This window comes from Triticum aestivum, chromosome 1D (assembly GCF_018294505.1).
Source record: "Triticum aestivum cultivar Chinese Spring chromosome 1D, IWGSC CS RefSeq v2.1, whole genome shotgun sequence".
In the NCBI taxonomy this organism is placed as follows: Eukaryota; Viridiplantae; Streptophyta; class Magnoliopsida; order Poales; family Poaceae; genus Triticum; species Triticum aestivum.
This window is the reverse complement of record NC_057796.1, coordinates 242,229,795-242,245,316: the sequence shown is the minus strand read 5'-3', so window position 1 is coordinate 242,245,316 and position 15,522 is coordinate 242,229,795. Positions and strand designations below refer to the sequence as shown.

General features: G+C 48.2%; 1 long non-coding RNA gene and 1 pseudogene across 40 annotated transcripts; one reads left to right on the top strand and one right to left on the bottom strand.

The window, feature by feature from the left end:
* Nucleotides 1-4,250: 4,250 nt before the first annotated feature.
* LOC123183814 (uncharacterized) lies at nucleotides 4,251-4,389 on the bottom strand (annotated as a pseudogene).
* Nucleotides 4,390-6,568: 2,179 nt separating this feature from the next.
* On the top strand, nucleotides 6,569-15,017 carry LOC123181232 (uncharacterized). Of its 40 annotated transcripts, XR_006491578.1 has the most exons (13): nucleotides 6,578-7,492; nucleotides 7,577-7,691; nucleotides 8,109-8,199; nucleotides 8,291-8,378; nucleotides 9,095-9,173; nucleotides 9,354-9,394; nucleotides 10,062-10,227; nucleotides 10,700-11,066; nucleotides 11,155-11,299; nucleotides 12,333-12,395; nucleotides 14,244-14,296; nucleotides 14,380-14,484; nucleotides 14,576-15,017. It is a non-coding gene; the product is annotated as an uncharacterized lncRNA (long non-coding RNA). The 40 variants fall into 40 exon arrangements; XR_006491576.1 differs by having other exon boundaries at nucleotides 6,569-7,492; nucleotides 12,333-14,296; XR_006491570.1 differs by having other exon boundaries at nucleotides 6,569-7,492; nucleotides 12,333-14,296; nucleotides 14,377-14,484.
* Nucleotides 15,018-15,522: the final 505 nt, after the last annotated feature.

The following is a 15,522-nucleotide window of genomic DNA, read 5'->3' as shown; positions in this document are numbered from 1 at the left end:
TATGATCTCCAAGTGCATGGCAGCGATGGCTGCTTCCCATCCCCGGCCACCAGCACTACCACACGATCCACACACGATGCTCCAACACAGTATTCATCGTCGGAACCTCGCCGTCGCATGCTGCCGCTGCATCCATCGTCATCACCACTGCATCGCAGCATGCGCCCGCCACCACCGTGTGTTGCTGTTAGACAAACTAGGGTTTGGAACAATGCTCGATACTCTTGGTGGGTACGGCTGTCATATATTTATAAAAGGGAACCGTACAAATACAGATTATGTTACAACACGTATATATGCTATATACTTAGTCTAACACCCTCCCTCAATCTTAACTATGTCCTGAAACACTCAGAAGGTTAAGATTGCGTCGACAACCCTCAAAAGAAGGCAAGGGCAAGGGTTTAGTGAAGATATCAGCAAGTTGATCCTTAGAAGAAACAAACTTGATCTGAAGAAGCTTCTGAGCAACACGTTCCCTCACAAAGTGATAGTCAACTTCGATGTGCTTTGTTCGGGCATGAAATACTGGATTGGATGAAAGATATGTGGCACCAATGTTATCACACCAAAGGACAGGCGGCTGAGTCGGAGAGACCCTCAACTCCCGAAGCAATGACTGCACCCACATGATCTCAGCTGTGGCATTAGCAACTGCTTTGTACTCAACTTCAGTACTACTCCGAGACACTGTAGCTTGCTTGCGAGCTTGCCAGGCGATCAAGTTAGGTCCAAAGAACACAACATGTCCCCCGTGGATCGCCGATCATCAGGACTACCAGCCCAATCGGCATCAGAAAATGCTGAGATCAAGCCAGAAGATGCAGGCTGAAGATGAAGGCCATATGAACCAGTGTGATGAACATAGCGCAAGATGCGCTTAACGGCCGACCAGTGAGAGTCACGTGGTGCATGAAGGTACTGGCACACATGGTTAACAACAAATGATATGTCTGGTCGAGTAATGAGCAAGTACTACAGCCCACCAACAATGCTACAGTACTCAATGGCATCCGCAGAAGAGAGCAAGTCACCATCAAAAGCTGTCAGTTTGTGTGTGGCAGACATGGGAGTCATAGCAGCCTTACACTGCAGCATACCAGCATGGCGTAGGAGATCCTGAGAGTACTTCTTCTGAGTAAGAGTCAAGCCACCATCAGAACGAAGCACCTCCAGACCGAAAAAAATAATGCAGTCTCCCAAGATCCTTAACAGCAAACTCAGCACCAAGAGAGGACACAAGCCGATCCGTAGCAGCAGCGGACAAGTATGATATCATCAACATAGAACAGAATGTACATAGTCACCTCAGGTCGCTGAAGAATAAACAGAGATGTGTCTGCTGTAGAAGGCACAAACCCATGCGCACGAAGAGCAGCGCCAAGACGTGCATGCCATGCACGAGGGGCCTGCTTCAGACCATAGAGAGCCTTGACAAGGCGACATAAGTGATGTGGCCGAGCAGGATCAACAAAACCTGGTGGCTGACGCATGTAAACCTCTTCTTCTAGAACTCCGTGAAGAAAGGCATTCTGAACATCAAGTTGTCGAAGCGACCATCCTCGAGTAACAGCCAAGGAAAGAAGAACACGAACCGTAGTTGGTTTAATAACAGGACTGAATGTGTCTTCATAATCAATGCCATACCATTGTTGGAATTCCTTAACAACCAGGCGTGCCTTGTACCTCTCAATGGAGCCATCAGCATGTTTCTTCACCTTGAAAACCCATTTAGAATCAATGATATTGACACCAGATGGAGGTGGAACCAGACGCCAAGTGTTGTTTCTTTGGAGAGCATGGATCTCCTGCTCCATAGCAGCACGCCAATGAGGAATGCCAAGCGCTGCCTGGAAATGTTGTGGTTCAGTCGTAGGATCGGCTTCAGCATGAGCAACACAGGCCGCAAGCCATGCGACAGTACCGTCAGTGCGCTTCTTCGGTTGGAAGATGCCACTCTTGCTGCGAGTATGAGGACGCAGGACGGCCGACGGAGGCGGCGGTGGAGCAACCACCACACGGGAGCTACTGTCCAACAGAGACAAAGAAGACACGCCGTCAGGCAAGTCAATGATCACAGCCGGTGAGGCAGTCACTGTCGTACCCGAGCCTGGAGTAGTTGGCGAAGACAGGCCGGGCATGGTTGGTGACGACGGGCCAGGCAACGAGGACGAACCCGAGGCACCAGCCGGCGAGGCCGCCGGCCCAAGTGACAGGGCCGCGGGGTTAGCCGACCCGGGCGACCGCGCAGACGCCAGCCCAGGCGATGTGGGCGTCGCGGGGTCCGTCGCTACGGGGGTCGTCAGCCCAGGCGACCGCAAGGCCTCTAGACCAGGTGACGTGGGTGCTCCATCGAGGCCACGTGCATGGGGCATGCACGTATGATTAGTGTCGGGGGAGGCAGCCGGCGTATCAACGGGGTCAGCCGGCGCGGCGACAGCTGGCACAGTCGAGGCCGCATTAGCATCATCATCAAGAAGCTCAAGTCGAGCACCTCGTCCAGTCCCTGCACCATGGTTAGGCAACAACAGAGGAGAATATGCAGCATCTACAAATTGATCAGGCAAAACTGGAAAAGAGTTCAACTCGGTGACGGGAGTATCGGTGGGAGATGTGAGCGTGGAAAAAGGGAAGACAGTCTCATCGAACACAACATCACAAGAAATGTAAACACGATTTGTTGGAAGGTGGAGACACTTGTAACCTTTGTGGAGAGGACGGTACCCAAGGAACACACATTTTTTGGATCGATACTCAAGTTTATGCTTATTGTACGGACGGAGATGCGGCCAACACGCACAACTGAACACTTTAAGGAAGGAGTAGTCTGGAGTTTCATGAAGCAACACTTCTAGAGGAGACTTCATGTGAAGAAGTCGTGTGGGAATCCTGTTTATCAAAAAACAAGCAGTAACAAAAGCATCACTCCAGAACCGAAACGGGACAGAGGCATGTGCAAGAAGTGTTAGACCAATTTCATCTATATGATGGTGCTTGCGCTCAGCTGCACCGTTCTGCTGATGTGTATGAGGACAGGACACATGGTGAGAGATGCCAAGCTTCTGAAAGAAGGTGTTAAGATTACGGTATTCACCCCCCCTAGTCGGACTGGACATGAATGATTTTGTGCTTAAGCAACCGCTCAACATGTGCTTGAAATTGCATAAAGACATGAAACACATCAGATTTGCGCTTAATGAGATAGATCCAAGTAAAGCGACTGAAAGCATCGATGAAACTGACATAATAGTTGTGACCACTGACAGAAGTTTGGGCATAGCCGCACACATCCGAAAACACAAGTTCGAGAGGAGCCTTAACAACACGACTCGATACAGAAAAAGGCAACTGATGACTCTTGCCTTGTTGACATGCATCACACACTAGAAACTCCTTATTACTAGACTCAACTGGAAGACGATGATGATGCAGCACATGGCGCACAATGGGAGTGGCAGGATGACCAAGGCGAGAATGCCACTGTGACGACGACACCCGAACACCACTGAAAACTTGAGATACTCGTGGCACATCAAGCGCTCGTGGTACATCAAGCGCATATAAGTCGTCGCGAGCTCGACCACTAAGAAGAACGGCCCTCGTGTCCCGGTCCTTAACAAAAAAAATGGAAAGGGTGAAACTCAACAAACACATCGTTGTCATAAGTCAATTTAGGAACCGAGAGTAAATTACGTGTGACTGAAGGAACACGAAGGACATCAAGGAGACGCAAAGTTTTAGTGGTACGCGAAAGAAGAGATGCCTGACCAACATGTGAGATGGGCATACCTGATCCATTGGCAGTGCGGACCTAATTATGACCGGTGTAGGGCTGGCGAGTAACCAACTTGTCAAGCTGGCTCGTCAGGTGATCTGTTGCACATGTGTCCATGTACCAGGCGGGATCCATAGAATATGAAGGAGTGAACCCAGGGTCCTGTGTGCCGAGAGCAGCTTGCTTCTCGTTACCCTTCCCATTGTTCCCAATGCCAAGGAAGACACGTTTAAACCGACGATGGCACCGAGACGCCAAGTGTCCCTCAATGCCACAAAGCTGACACTCCACCCCACCGCCACACGCCTCGCAGTGGAGCCGCTTGCGCCCGGCCGTTGGAGGAGCTGAAGCGGGCAGACGAGGCTGGTTGCCCGAGGACGGAGGCGGTTTCTGCTTAGCACCACAGGCACCCCCGCAGAGAGCAGCGTTCGCAGACGGGCCCTCCGTGTAGACTCCAACGGAGCGGCGAGCCGCTGCTCCGTGCTGAGGAGGCGGGCATAGAGGTCACGAGGCGGCATCGGCGTGTCACGTCCGTTGATGTTTTCAACAAGAGAGTCATAGTCCTCATCAAGGCCATTGAGAATAAAAGAAGTAAACTCCTCATCACGGAGGGGCTTTCCAATTGAGGACAGTGTGTCAGCCAAGCTTTTGACCTTGTTGAAGAAGGCCGTAACAGAGAGAACATGTTTCTTGACCTCACCCAGCTGGTTACGAATGGCAGAAGAACGGGCCAGCGACTACGAGGAGAAGCTGGAATCGAGGGTAGCCCATGCATCCCTCGACGTCACGGCAAAGACCACCATGCCAGCCACGGAAGGAGTGAGCGAGGACTGGATAGCACCCAGAATAGCCTGATCCTGAGCAATCCACCGACGATGAGCAGGGTTGGGCACCATGACGGAGCCACCAGTGGCCGAGGGCACCGGAACAGTGGCCGGGGGACACGGCACCGTACCGTCGACATACCCCTCAAGATAGTGACTACGCATCAACGGCAACACCTGAGCGCGCCACAGGAGGTAGTTGTCAGCAGAGAGCTTCACCGTCACGAGATGAGCGAAGTGGAACGGTCCTGGTTCAACCACCGGTGCGGAGAGCTGCGAGTCGGACGTCGGAGGGGCACTGTACGGAGTCAGCGCATCGACCGACGGAGACGCACGGTAGGGTTGGTGATGACCGTGGGACGCCGGAGGAGGTACGCCGTAGGGCTGCAGCGGCGCGACGTACTGCACAGGGGCAACGTAGGGCGCGCCATACGGCGCCTCGTAGGGCCCCGCGGAGGACGAGGCATACGGCACCGATGCAGTGTACGGCGGCGGCGACGGCGCGACGTACGGCGGCGAATAGGGCACCTGGACGTGGGCACCAGGGGGACCGGAGCCCGGCGGCGCAGCACGCATATGGTTTCCATCGGAAGGCAGCGGCGTAGCATACGTATAAGCCCCGCCGTAAGATTCCACGGATGGATCACGCGGGATCTGCACGCGATCGAAGGAGACGGATGCATGTTTCAACAGTTGCATAGCAGCATGCGCCGTCGCCGCCGCTGCATCGTAGCAATGTGCCCGCCACTGCCGCGTGCTGCATAAAAGCATGCGCCGTCGCCGTTGCCGCCGCTGCATCGCAGCATGCGCCATCGCCGCCTCGTGCTGCATAACAGCTTCCACCGTCGCCGCCGCTGCATCGCAACATGCGCCACCGTCGCCGCCATGTGCTGGGTAGCAGCAGCATGCGTCATCGTCGCGGCCGTGTGCTGCGTAGAAACATCCGCCGTCGCCGCCGCGTGCTACGTAGCAGCATCCGCCGGTGTTTCGACGAAGCATTGCCGAGGCGCCGGAGCTGCGCCGAAGCATCGTCAGGTTCTCTGGTGCTGCGATGAAGCATTGCCGGGGCTCTGGGGTTGCATTGGAGCATCACCGGGCCAGTCGATGTTGCGTCGGAGCATCGTCTGCGGCCGATGGCGGGGTTGCTCCGACTAGACGAGATTCCAGCGAACGGCAGCGCTGCATTGTTTATCGGGGAGGGGCTGCTGCTTCTAACGACTGGGCACTACGAGAGAAGAGTGCGAAGGAAGAAGATGAAGACACGCTGTTGGGAGCCTGCGATCTAACGGCCACCTACGCCTAAATCAGACGGCTGCGCAGGCGGCTGATCTTTTTTAAGATCATCCGACTTACGCGTAGCAGACGCCTTTATTTCCTTATATCTTTGCATGTCGATTGAAATCCTCTTATTTCTTGTCAAGTCCCGCTAGATACATAGAAAGATCAACGATGTATATAAATTGGGATGATATCGTGTAAGCGGGTGTGGTGGTACTATTTAATAGCTGAAGCAACCTAATTTCTTCAAAACTTTGAGCTAGTTCAATTGGCTGAGGCAATGTATAGGCGATGGGGAGGTCCTTTGTTCAATTCCCAAAACCAGCATTTTTTTGTTGGCCTGGTCTTATGTGGGCCGGTTTAATTAGGCCACAGGGCAGGTCAGCAATTGTTTCGCCCTCTTAGATGGGCCGCCTTACTTCTTTGGGGTTGCTAGCAATGAGGGGGATAATATTGATTAAAGGTGAAACCCTGTTCATCTCTACTTCTAATGAAGCAGTTGGTAGTCTTCGCCGGTCAATTTTCGTCCCACCAAAGACGGTTAATTTTCGTCCTCGATCCCACCTCCCGCATCCCCTCGATTCCCCCCTTCGCCCTCGAACCAGGAAATAAAAATCGGTATGCTACCACGATGCCAGTTGTGAAACACTACGGTTTATCGACAGAAAATCGTCCTAAAAAAATCTACGACGGTTAACCTACGAAATTAAACCTACGCCCCGACCGCCGCCCGCGGGTCGCCCGCTCCCTCGCGCCCCTGTTGCTCCCTCCTCGATCCCGATCTGGATCGAGGGGACGAGGAGCTCCTGCCTCCCCGACGGCCGGCCTCCTCCTCGCCCCGCTGCTGCGTCCGGCGCCGCCACGGCCTCTAGAGCCAGGGAAGCCATGGCCTGAGCTCGGCCTCGAGGTCCCCGCCGCCGCCTCCTGCAGCTTCTACCCCGCCGCCTCACCGGATCCTTCGCCCTCGCAGCTGCCGCCGATCCCCTTCCTCAAACGCCGCCGCCCGTTGCCGCCGCCCCCGCCACCTCCCGTCGCGGACAGGCGGGAGGAGCCCTGCCCGGCCTCCTCCTCCCCCTGACCTTCTCTCCCTCTCCCAAGGGAGGGAAGGGAATGGAAGGGATCCGGCGGCAAGGGGAGGCAGCGCCCAGATCCGCAGCCGCACCGGCGGGCCGCCGTCCCTCGAGATCGTCCATGGAGGTCCGACCCGACTGCAGCCATGGACTGAGATGCCTGAATCCCTAGCTACCCGTGGAGGTCCGACGCCTCAACCTCCAAGGAAAGGACGCGCGCCGCCCGTCGCGGCCGCCCCCGCCACCTCCCGTCGCGGGCAGGCGGGAGGAGCCCTGCACGGCCTCCTCCTCCCCCTCACCTTCTCTCCCTCTCCCAAGGGAGGGAAGGGAATGGAAGGGATCCGGCGGCAAGGGGAGGCAGCGCCCAGATCCGCAGCCGCACCGGCGGGCCGCCGTCCCTCGAGATCGTCCATGGAGGTCCGACCCGGCTGCAGCCATGGACTGAGACGCCCGAATCCCTAGCTACCCGTGGAGGTCCGACGCCTCGACCTCCGAGGAAAGGACACGCGCCGGCTGCAGGCCATCTCCGGCGACCTCCGACCATGGTGCGCGCGCCTCCTTCCCTTGTCTTGTCGGTTTCTTCATGCCCCTCCTTGTGATTCATTTCCTTTCCTTTGTTTTTTGTGCAGGTTGCTCAGATCTGGACCAGCTGCTCCTCCTACTGCTTCAGGTGGACGAGGACGAGCCCTCCATCATCGCTGCTGCGGCTGCCTACTCCCTCCTCCTACCTCCTGGCCTGGTGTGGTGAGCTCCACCCCCTTCCCTGCACATCTCATCTTTTGATTGCAAATGGTCTGGACACAACTTGGTGGTGTTTGCTAATGTGCACGTATCCGTCCAGTTTGAACGTGTGTGAAATCAAATTGCTGTATATTGTGTTGTTTGATTCTTGCTTGCTTGCTTGAGCAGAGGAAAATCGTGTATAGATAGACACAATCATTGTTCTTTATTTTTAACAGCCCAAAGTCATTCTTCTGCACCACATAATTCTAATTGCTCGCTTGTATGGATTTCAAGTAATCTCTCTAGCATCCTTATTCTAACAAGTGGTTTGGTGCATGTTATTTATTAATGAACTTGATCAAAACTTCTTTATTTTAAGTACATTTGTACTTCCAGTTTATTCATCCAATTAGATTTGCAAACAACTTGCTTTTCTAGCATGGTCATCCCGGCTTCAGAAAGTACATCAACTTATGCAACATCTGTACCTACTACAGATCTTACGAGTATTGATCAGCTTCTCGAAACAGTATGTCATTGTCAGAATCAATATTTAGCATGTGAAGTAATTTTTGTTCTTTGTTCTATAGAGCATAATCAATATTTTGTGTGTGCGCTAGAGTGGTGGAGTTAATGAGCCGGGATGAAGTTCGAGAAGTTGCATTACACCGTGTAAATATTAATGAGCTGTGGAAGACAAGTGCACCGGTAAGTGTTTGAAATTCTAAGTGTGTTGGTGGAGGTGGAAGGGGGGATTGTGAGTTGGATATGTCATTAACAGAGGTGGTGAACTTGGATTGGTCATGCAGATATAGTTGTTAGAGAAATAAGAAGATGATGAAGAGTGATTTATGGGTAAATAATATAGCGAATAGATTTGCACGGGAAGTCAAGTATATGCCCAGACTCGAGCAGGTTCATTGTTATTGTTGTTCTTGCGTGTCAAAGCTTTTGGCTAGATCTGTAGGTATACATATGAGTCGATGCTTAATTTTTGTCACGTTTCTTACTTACCACTGTTATTTCTAGCAGACCTAACCTGATATAGTAGTTAATTTTGGCACTAGACACAGCAACTTTGACATTGATAATTTCCTCATATTTTTAGTAGGACAATAAACTTGTCTAGCATTTCATAGTTGCAGGCTCTGAAAACAAATGTATCTGCCCCCTAAATGATTAAATGTGTGGTTTCTGAATTATGCATGCTGACATGCATTGGTAATCATTATTCAACGGTATTCCTTTTCACTGAAATAAGAACCATGTAGTGCTTATGATTTAATCTGGTTATCTAGACAACTAAATGGGTTAATGTTATGCTTAGTATCTTTTGGCATATGTAATGCAGGGAAGTAAACCAGTGTCTTTTGATAGGGATTTCTAGAGGTAACATGCCTCTGATTGTATGCACTGAATTTCAGATGCTATCTTGCGTACGACTGAGCAGTCTCGGATATACTTCAACCCAGACATCAACGCAACAAATAACTTGATTATAAGGTACAATCATGATTACCAATGCCTAGCTATTTTTTGATTTTGACTAACACAAAGGGTATAATGTGTAGTTTCAGGGAGCCGTGTAGTTTCATGGAGCCCCGTCGCTCTCTCATAGAATTTGTTCAGATATAAATTTGCCTATTACCAACAATACATGATATTATAATTATAATATTGCAGGAACAAATGTCATGTGAAGCAAATAATTTCCTTAGAAAAAAGTAAGCTCCGTTTGCACTATTAATTAGCTTCCTGAGTTATTTTGCTTGACAAGAGAAATGGACTTGTTTTTTCTATAGCCTAATTGAACAGTAAGAGTCTCTCCTACTTTCACCGCTAAGAAAACAAATAAACCTACATACGGACATGCATCTCAATCTCTTGTTTCGAAGTTAAACTGTTTGTAGATACTTTTTGATGTACCTTTCGAACCCATAAACTTAATGTTGTGCTTGTAGTGTTGGTTCTGGGTTTAGAATCAATTTAATATGTGGATTGATGTCCAACCAACCAAAAACCAGAATTTCTTCTTTGATATTCTGCTGGTTTAGAAAATGTACATTCTGGTTGGGGATTTCCATCGAGAGTGAATGTATAATCCAGCCAACCAACCCAAGATGTGTTTACCAGCACCATCACGATAATCTTTCTCAGCCTTCTCGGCCCAATCAGTCTTCTAATATTCATCTCATGGTAGGCATGCTCTGCAAAAATGCAGCAACGGCATTTTTTTGTCATGTATGTTAAACTTGTGCTATGAACTGTTAGCATATTGGCCCTCCTTTGCTTCGACTTTACTTAGGATATTCACTCCAAGGATAGGAACACATACAATTTTCCGCATTTACCCCGCTGAATTAATTGCCTAACTGTTTAATGATTTTTTAGGAGGGCCAAGAAAAAGACGCAAAAGCATAGCTTGCTCCTTGATTCCAGTTTCTGTAGCCACCATTGATAAGCATGGGACTGAGCAAATGAGTATCAAAAGGAAGTCAAGGAAGCTTCGTCCTCTGGGTTGCTTGCGATGTAGTTCTCCAGCAGCTTCAGTGCCAAGGTAAAACTTCATCAATTACGCAAACTGGGATAACACCCATTATTTTCACTTATTTTGAATTGATAGATCCTATAATGGCATGGATAATTGTGATGATGCCATACACAGAAATATACTGCATTTCTGGACATCTAGAAATCTTTTTGCTGGTAGATACCATTGCTGTCTGAAATTAAAATTTCCTAGAACATGTGACCATGAGGCTCCAAGATAAAAATAAAATGAAAGTGAATGTTATTATATTATTCAAGGTGGATGATATTAGAAATTTTATTAGTTGTCGAAGGTGTTTACCAGCATGGGTGATGTAGCCGGTTGGCCGTAGTGCGGAGTTATAATATATGTTGTATATTACTTTTCTTCTTCTACGATTACTGGTCTATTTCGACAAATGAAATTAGTTATTATAAATCTATTTTGATCAATGAAATGAATATATGTTTGTGATCTTGTTCCCACGCACGACTTGTAGTTGTAAACTTATGCATTTGGGGCTATTAAAGGGAGGCAATTGACGTGCATGTCAAGAGGAGTTATTCTGTGGCAACCCACAGGTATTTAGCTAGATCATCTTACTCGGATACTAATATATATTATTGTTGTCTTCACCCAGTTCTTGTTTTGGTGCCTTAAAAATCATCTTAATCAGATACTAATATCACTTATGCAAGAGTCATGTTTGATCATTAAAAGAATTGGCCACGGATCCCCACGGACGCCGCCGCTGCTGTGGATCCCCACGGACGACGCAGACGCCACCGAACAGAGCAGGGCGTGGTCGTGTTGCACTGATTGGAGGAGACCGTGCCGGCCGTGCCCTGTTTGGAGGATGAACACAGGTATTAATCTGTTCGAGTATGCATGGGCCTCGAAGAACCGAGCAAAGCATCCCATTCATTTCAGTCATTGCATGTGTTTGCTCTGCAGGTTCACCGCCATGGCTATGAGAGGACGCATTTGTGGAATCCCCTGCACGCAACGGACGGATCGATTGTTTGAACGGGCGCAAGGAAAGAGATCTGGGCCTGCTTGAGGGGGTGAGCTGACATGGGAGACCCGAGCTGCTGTTCATGTAATATTTCCTCCTTTCCCTCCCTCCCTTTCTAGCATGCCATGGCCTCTGAGTTCTCAGCATTTGTTCAGTTGTTCGGGCAGAGGAGACACTTTTTTGAAGCATCAAGTGAATTGAAATGTGCAAATGCTCTTGGTGTCCATTAATTCTGTGTGTGACTAAGAAATCGTTTTCTTCTCCGTAGCTGAGAAACCAGTAAAGAAATTATGTGTCAGGAGCAAGAATCTTTTTCGATGAAAGCCGCTACCTTTCATATATAAATTGTCTTCCTTTTCAAGAAAGAAATCCGTAGCCTTGAATCAATAGATATACATAAGTTTTATGCTGATGTTATCTATAATAAGAGTACTTGAAATTGATAGAGTTGCCATTAGATTTTCCGAGAAGAGGCAGACATTATATCACCTGTCCGTTTAATCTTTCTCTGTTTATTATGTTGCTTCTCTTTTTTTGTCTTATTCTTATTCCAATCATTGCATTAGGATTCATTGCCAATTTATTCGGTCCTTATTTAATTTGGATGGTGCTGAACTATTTTTGTGGTACCTGGTACCTTTCATGATCAAGAAGAGCTCACATGTGACTAAATAGACATGGTGTATTGTTTAAGCATGCATATTTAGCCTCTTTGGACTATCAATAGAAGCTTGTGTCCCCTTTGGACTAGGGAAGGTATGTTAAATTGTACCAACCATGTCATTAGACCGTAACAGAAGAAAAAAATGCATCAAATTATATGTTTTTATTTACTACGATCGGTACGAAGGGCAGGTGACATTCATACTAAATTTTTGGCTATAATCTATTCAACCTGGATGTAAATCATTGCATGGTAATGTTTCTATGTGCATATTCTGGATTGCTCTATGCAAATGCATATGACAGGGAAGGACCATGCCGTGAGCTTACTGATAAACCTGAGCAGCTAGCTAGGCTCTGTAGTAACATCTTAATTGTCTGCTTAGATTGCTTATCTGTTCAGTGATTCCTTCTTTTTGCCTGCTTAGTATAAATTGTATGTTCTATTATGCAGTTCTTGCTGCTGCTATATTGACCTCTACTTGAAGTCAGGAGCCAAATTGAAGATCAAATTCAGGTTAGTAAAAAAGGGCAGTCTTTTTGTTATTGGTGTACCATTTTGTATATTGTCAACTGTACGCTCCTTGCGATACTAAAAACTATATGTAATGTAGGGATTTGTTTCACCATCATCAGAAAAACTCCTAGACATGCCTCCTAAAAGACTTGTCTTTTATGATAGTTCTGGATCTGAATGAGACCCTTTTATACTCAGATTGGAAGGTGATCTTGTATTTTCTGCGAAGTTTAGAATCTCGTTGTTTGCTATGCCTGCCGGCTGCCGCTCATGTACTGCACATGCAGTGTGAGTAAATCTCTTAATATATCACACATTTGCACTTCAAATTTACTAAAACAACCTGTATAACTGAAACTCAAAAGTGCTCATGCTTAAAATATGTACATCCAATGGGGATAGATGCTTGATTTTGTGTCCATATGAGCCTTCCTATTCGTTTTATAGCATGTAGGCTTTATTTATTGGCCCAGCTCCCCAGGTGCTAAATATTGGTTGATCAAGAATTTATAATAAAAAATTCCATATATCTCTACTATTAAAGGGGAGTACATTGTCGTTTGGTGTCGTTAGCCTCCCTCACCCCATCGATCGACAGGGCATCGCATGCCCAACTCGGCGTCTCCTATAAATCAGGGAACTCAGGAGCCACCGCGCGCATCCGTGCCAGATCCGGCAGGCGGCGCGTGCATTCATGCTCGATCCGGGCGCCACGGTTGAGGCTTGGTGGACGAGCATGTGGCAGTTGCTTGGTTGTGGAGGAGGGGAAGGGAGTACGGGATGGCCCCGTTCTTTTTTTTCTGCCCGTTCTGGATGGTAGGGGGATGGATCACGGGCGGATGGAGGTCTAGGGAGCACGGGGCGGCAACTTCACCCTTGCCACGGTCAGGGAAGAGGAAGGGAGCCTGCGCTCTCTATGCGGCTTCATAAGTGTGGCTGGAGCACGGACGTTGCGACGAGGGTGCGGGTGGAGCACGGCCATCCGTTGATAGGAGGGAGCTGGGGGAGGGGTGACGCAAGCCACTTGTGGGAGATGGATGTAGAAGAGGAGGAGCAGCGCTGGGTGGCAGTGGCGGAGCGTGGCAAGCAATCAAGGGGGGAGGGGCAAATTTTCAACTCAAAGCAAATTTTTAATTCAAAATAGCCTAGAAGTAAAATTACACTGTAATCGAACATATCTTGCTCCTTCCATCCTTTGGCAGCTTGGCTCATCAACGGCCGTCAGCTCATCGTCTTGGCGATTGCGCGCATAGCACGAGATGGTCCGTGTAGGCGCAGCAGCAAGCAGGGGGCGAATCGACCTAATGCCAACATATGCAGCAGGCAGCCACCAGCCGGGTGAATCCATCTAATGTAGCAGTAAGCAAGCATTATGTGCACATGCAGCAGGAAGCTGCTCGTACAACATTCAATCAAGTGCATGGAGTAGCTAGCTAGCTTCACACATGAATATGCATGTGTGTATCCTTCGAGGGTATTCATCTAATAATAATGGGGTTGGGAGGAGTATTATTCACTAATGGGTTGGATCAAACACTTAGTATGTATAGTAGTAATTTTTTGCTTGCAGTTTTGGAAGGCAGGGTCATGATCTGTTTGGCCTCTATGAGGCTCCGCCAGTGCTGGATGGTGAGGAGTGGTGATGTGTAGAGAAGAGAAGGGGCACCTTGCTTGAGATATCTCGATGGGGATTGGGTGCTGTTGCTACTGCTTTTTTTTCTGAACGAGATGTGGCGGCACCGATATGGTCTGAGCAGGGGAGCACGGCAAAAATGCTAATTGCTCCCTGACTCTCTTTCGTTTGATTGCAGAATATTGTGCTTACTCCCATCTCTCGCGCTCTTGCAGGCTTTCAAAAGTGAGGCTGGGGCGCCGAGGTGAGGCCAAATTGGCGTGTGAATGTAAGGATTGAAATGAGATAGTTATCTTCTTTCAGTTGTTTGCTTCTGCTTATTGATAGAGATAATTATTCCCTATTTAGTAGAGATGCTGTCACATTAATATTGGAAATTATATATGGTTCATTTGGTGTTCATATCTCCATCCTAGCGACCGCTTTGTCCATGGCGTTTTTACCGCATCCACCCAGGTTAGTATGAAACAAGAACGCACATCTATGTTGTATTTGCTGCCGTATGTTGTTTGCATCAAAAATGTTCTTTGCATGGTGAACACGACAGCAATTCATTCTTCGAAGAAGTGAAGCGATATAAAAAATGTGCATCGGCGGCCGTCGAGTGATCACCCGTCATTTTCAATAGTCCTCTTAGTTATGTACTAGCACAGATGTTGCGTACAAAAGTAGGAGCAGTCAAGTTGTTTTTTCTCTGACATGGAGGCAAGCTGGCCTTGTTGTGCTATGCTCATCTCAAATTTTATGCTACGTCTACTTATTTTAGCTAAACGTAGGTTTTGGCAGCAAGAAACACTTGCAAATGTATGTCTTCTGGATATAAGTATCTGTTCTAGAAGATAAATATAGATAGCCGTCACAATAACCGGAGATATAAATATTTGCACTAGAAGATAGATATTTATAGTGGTCACAATAACTGAATCTGTTGTGTACTATAATATTTTTATTCAGAAGAAGACATGATTATATGTTTTTATGTAGTTTTAGTATCTGAGTCGAACTGCGTGTTACCTGAGAACCGAGGATCTGAGATGTGTGGTAGCTGAGACATGCATTGTTCTCGGTTATTTTAGCACCATGAGTAGCATTTTTTTCTTCAAAAAGCCCGTGGCAACGTACGGGCGTTCTACTAGTTTACCTAAGGAAGCGCTAGCTCAACTGGTTACGCCCTTTGGTGGTCGAACCTTTTTTTCTATAAAAAATTAGTACTGCGGATTGAATAAAAAAACCACATGGGCTTTTATGCAAAATTACGCGATGATGAACCCGACGGAGTCAATCCGTGCTTTATTATATTTTTCCTTACTTAATATGGTTTCACGGATGCCCTTATTTTTACATTCTTTTGTGGCGCGGTTCAGAAAAAACACTCTTCAGGCCTGATGGGCCGGCCCAGTCTGGCCGCAGCCCATGATGCTGGGTTCGACCTGTCACGTCGACCAATTTAGTATTCGTCTACAAGTTTAAGGTTTATTTTGGATCTTTTCCCTT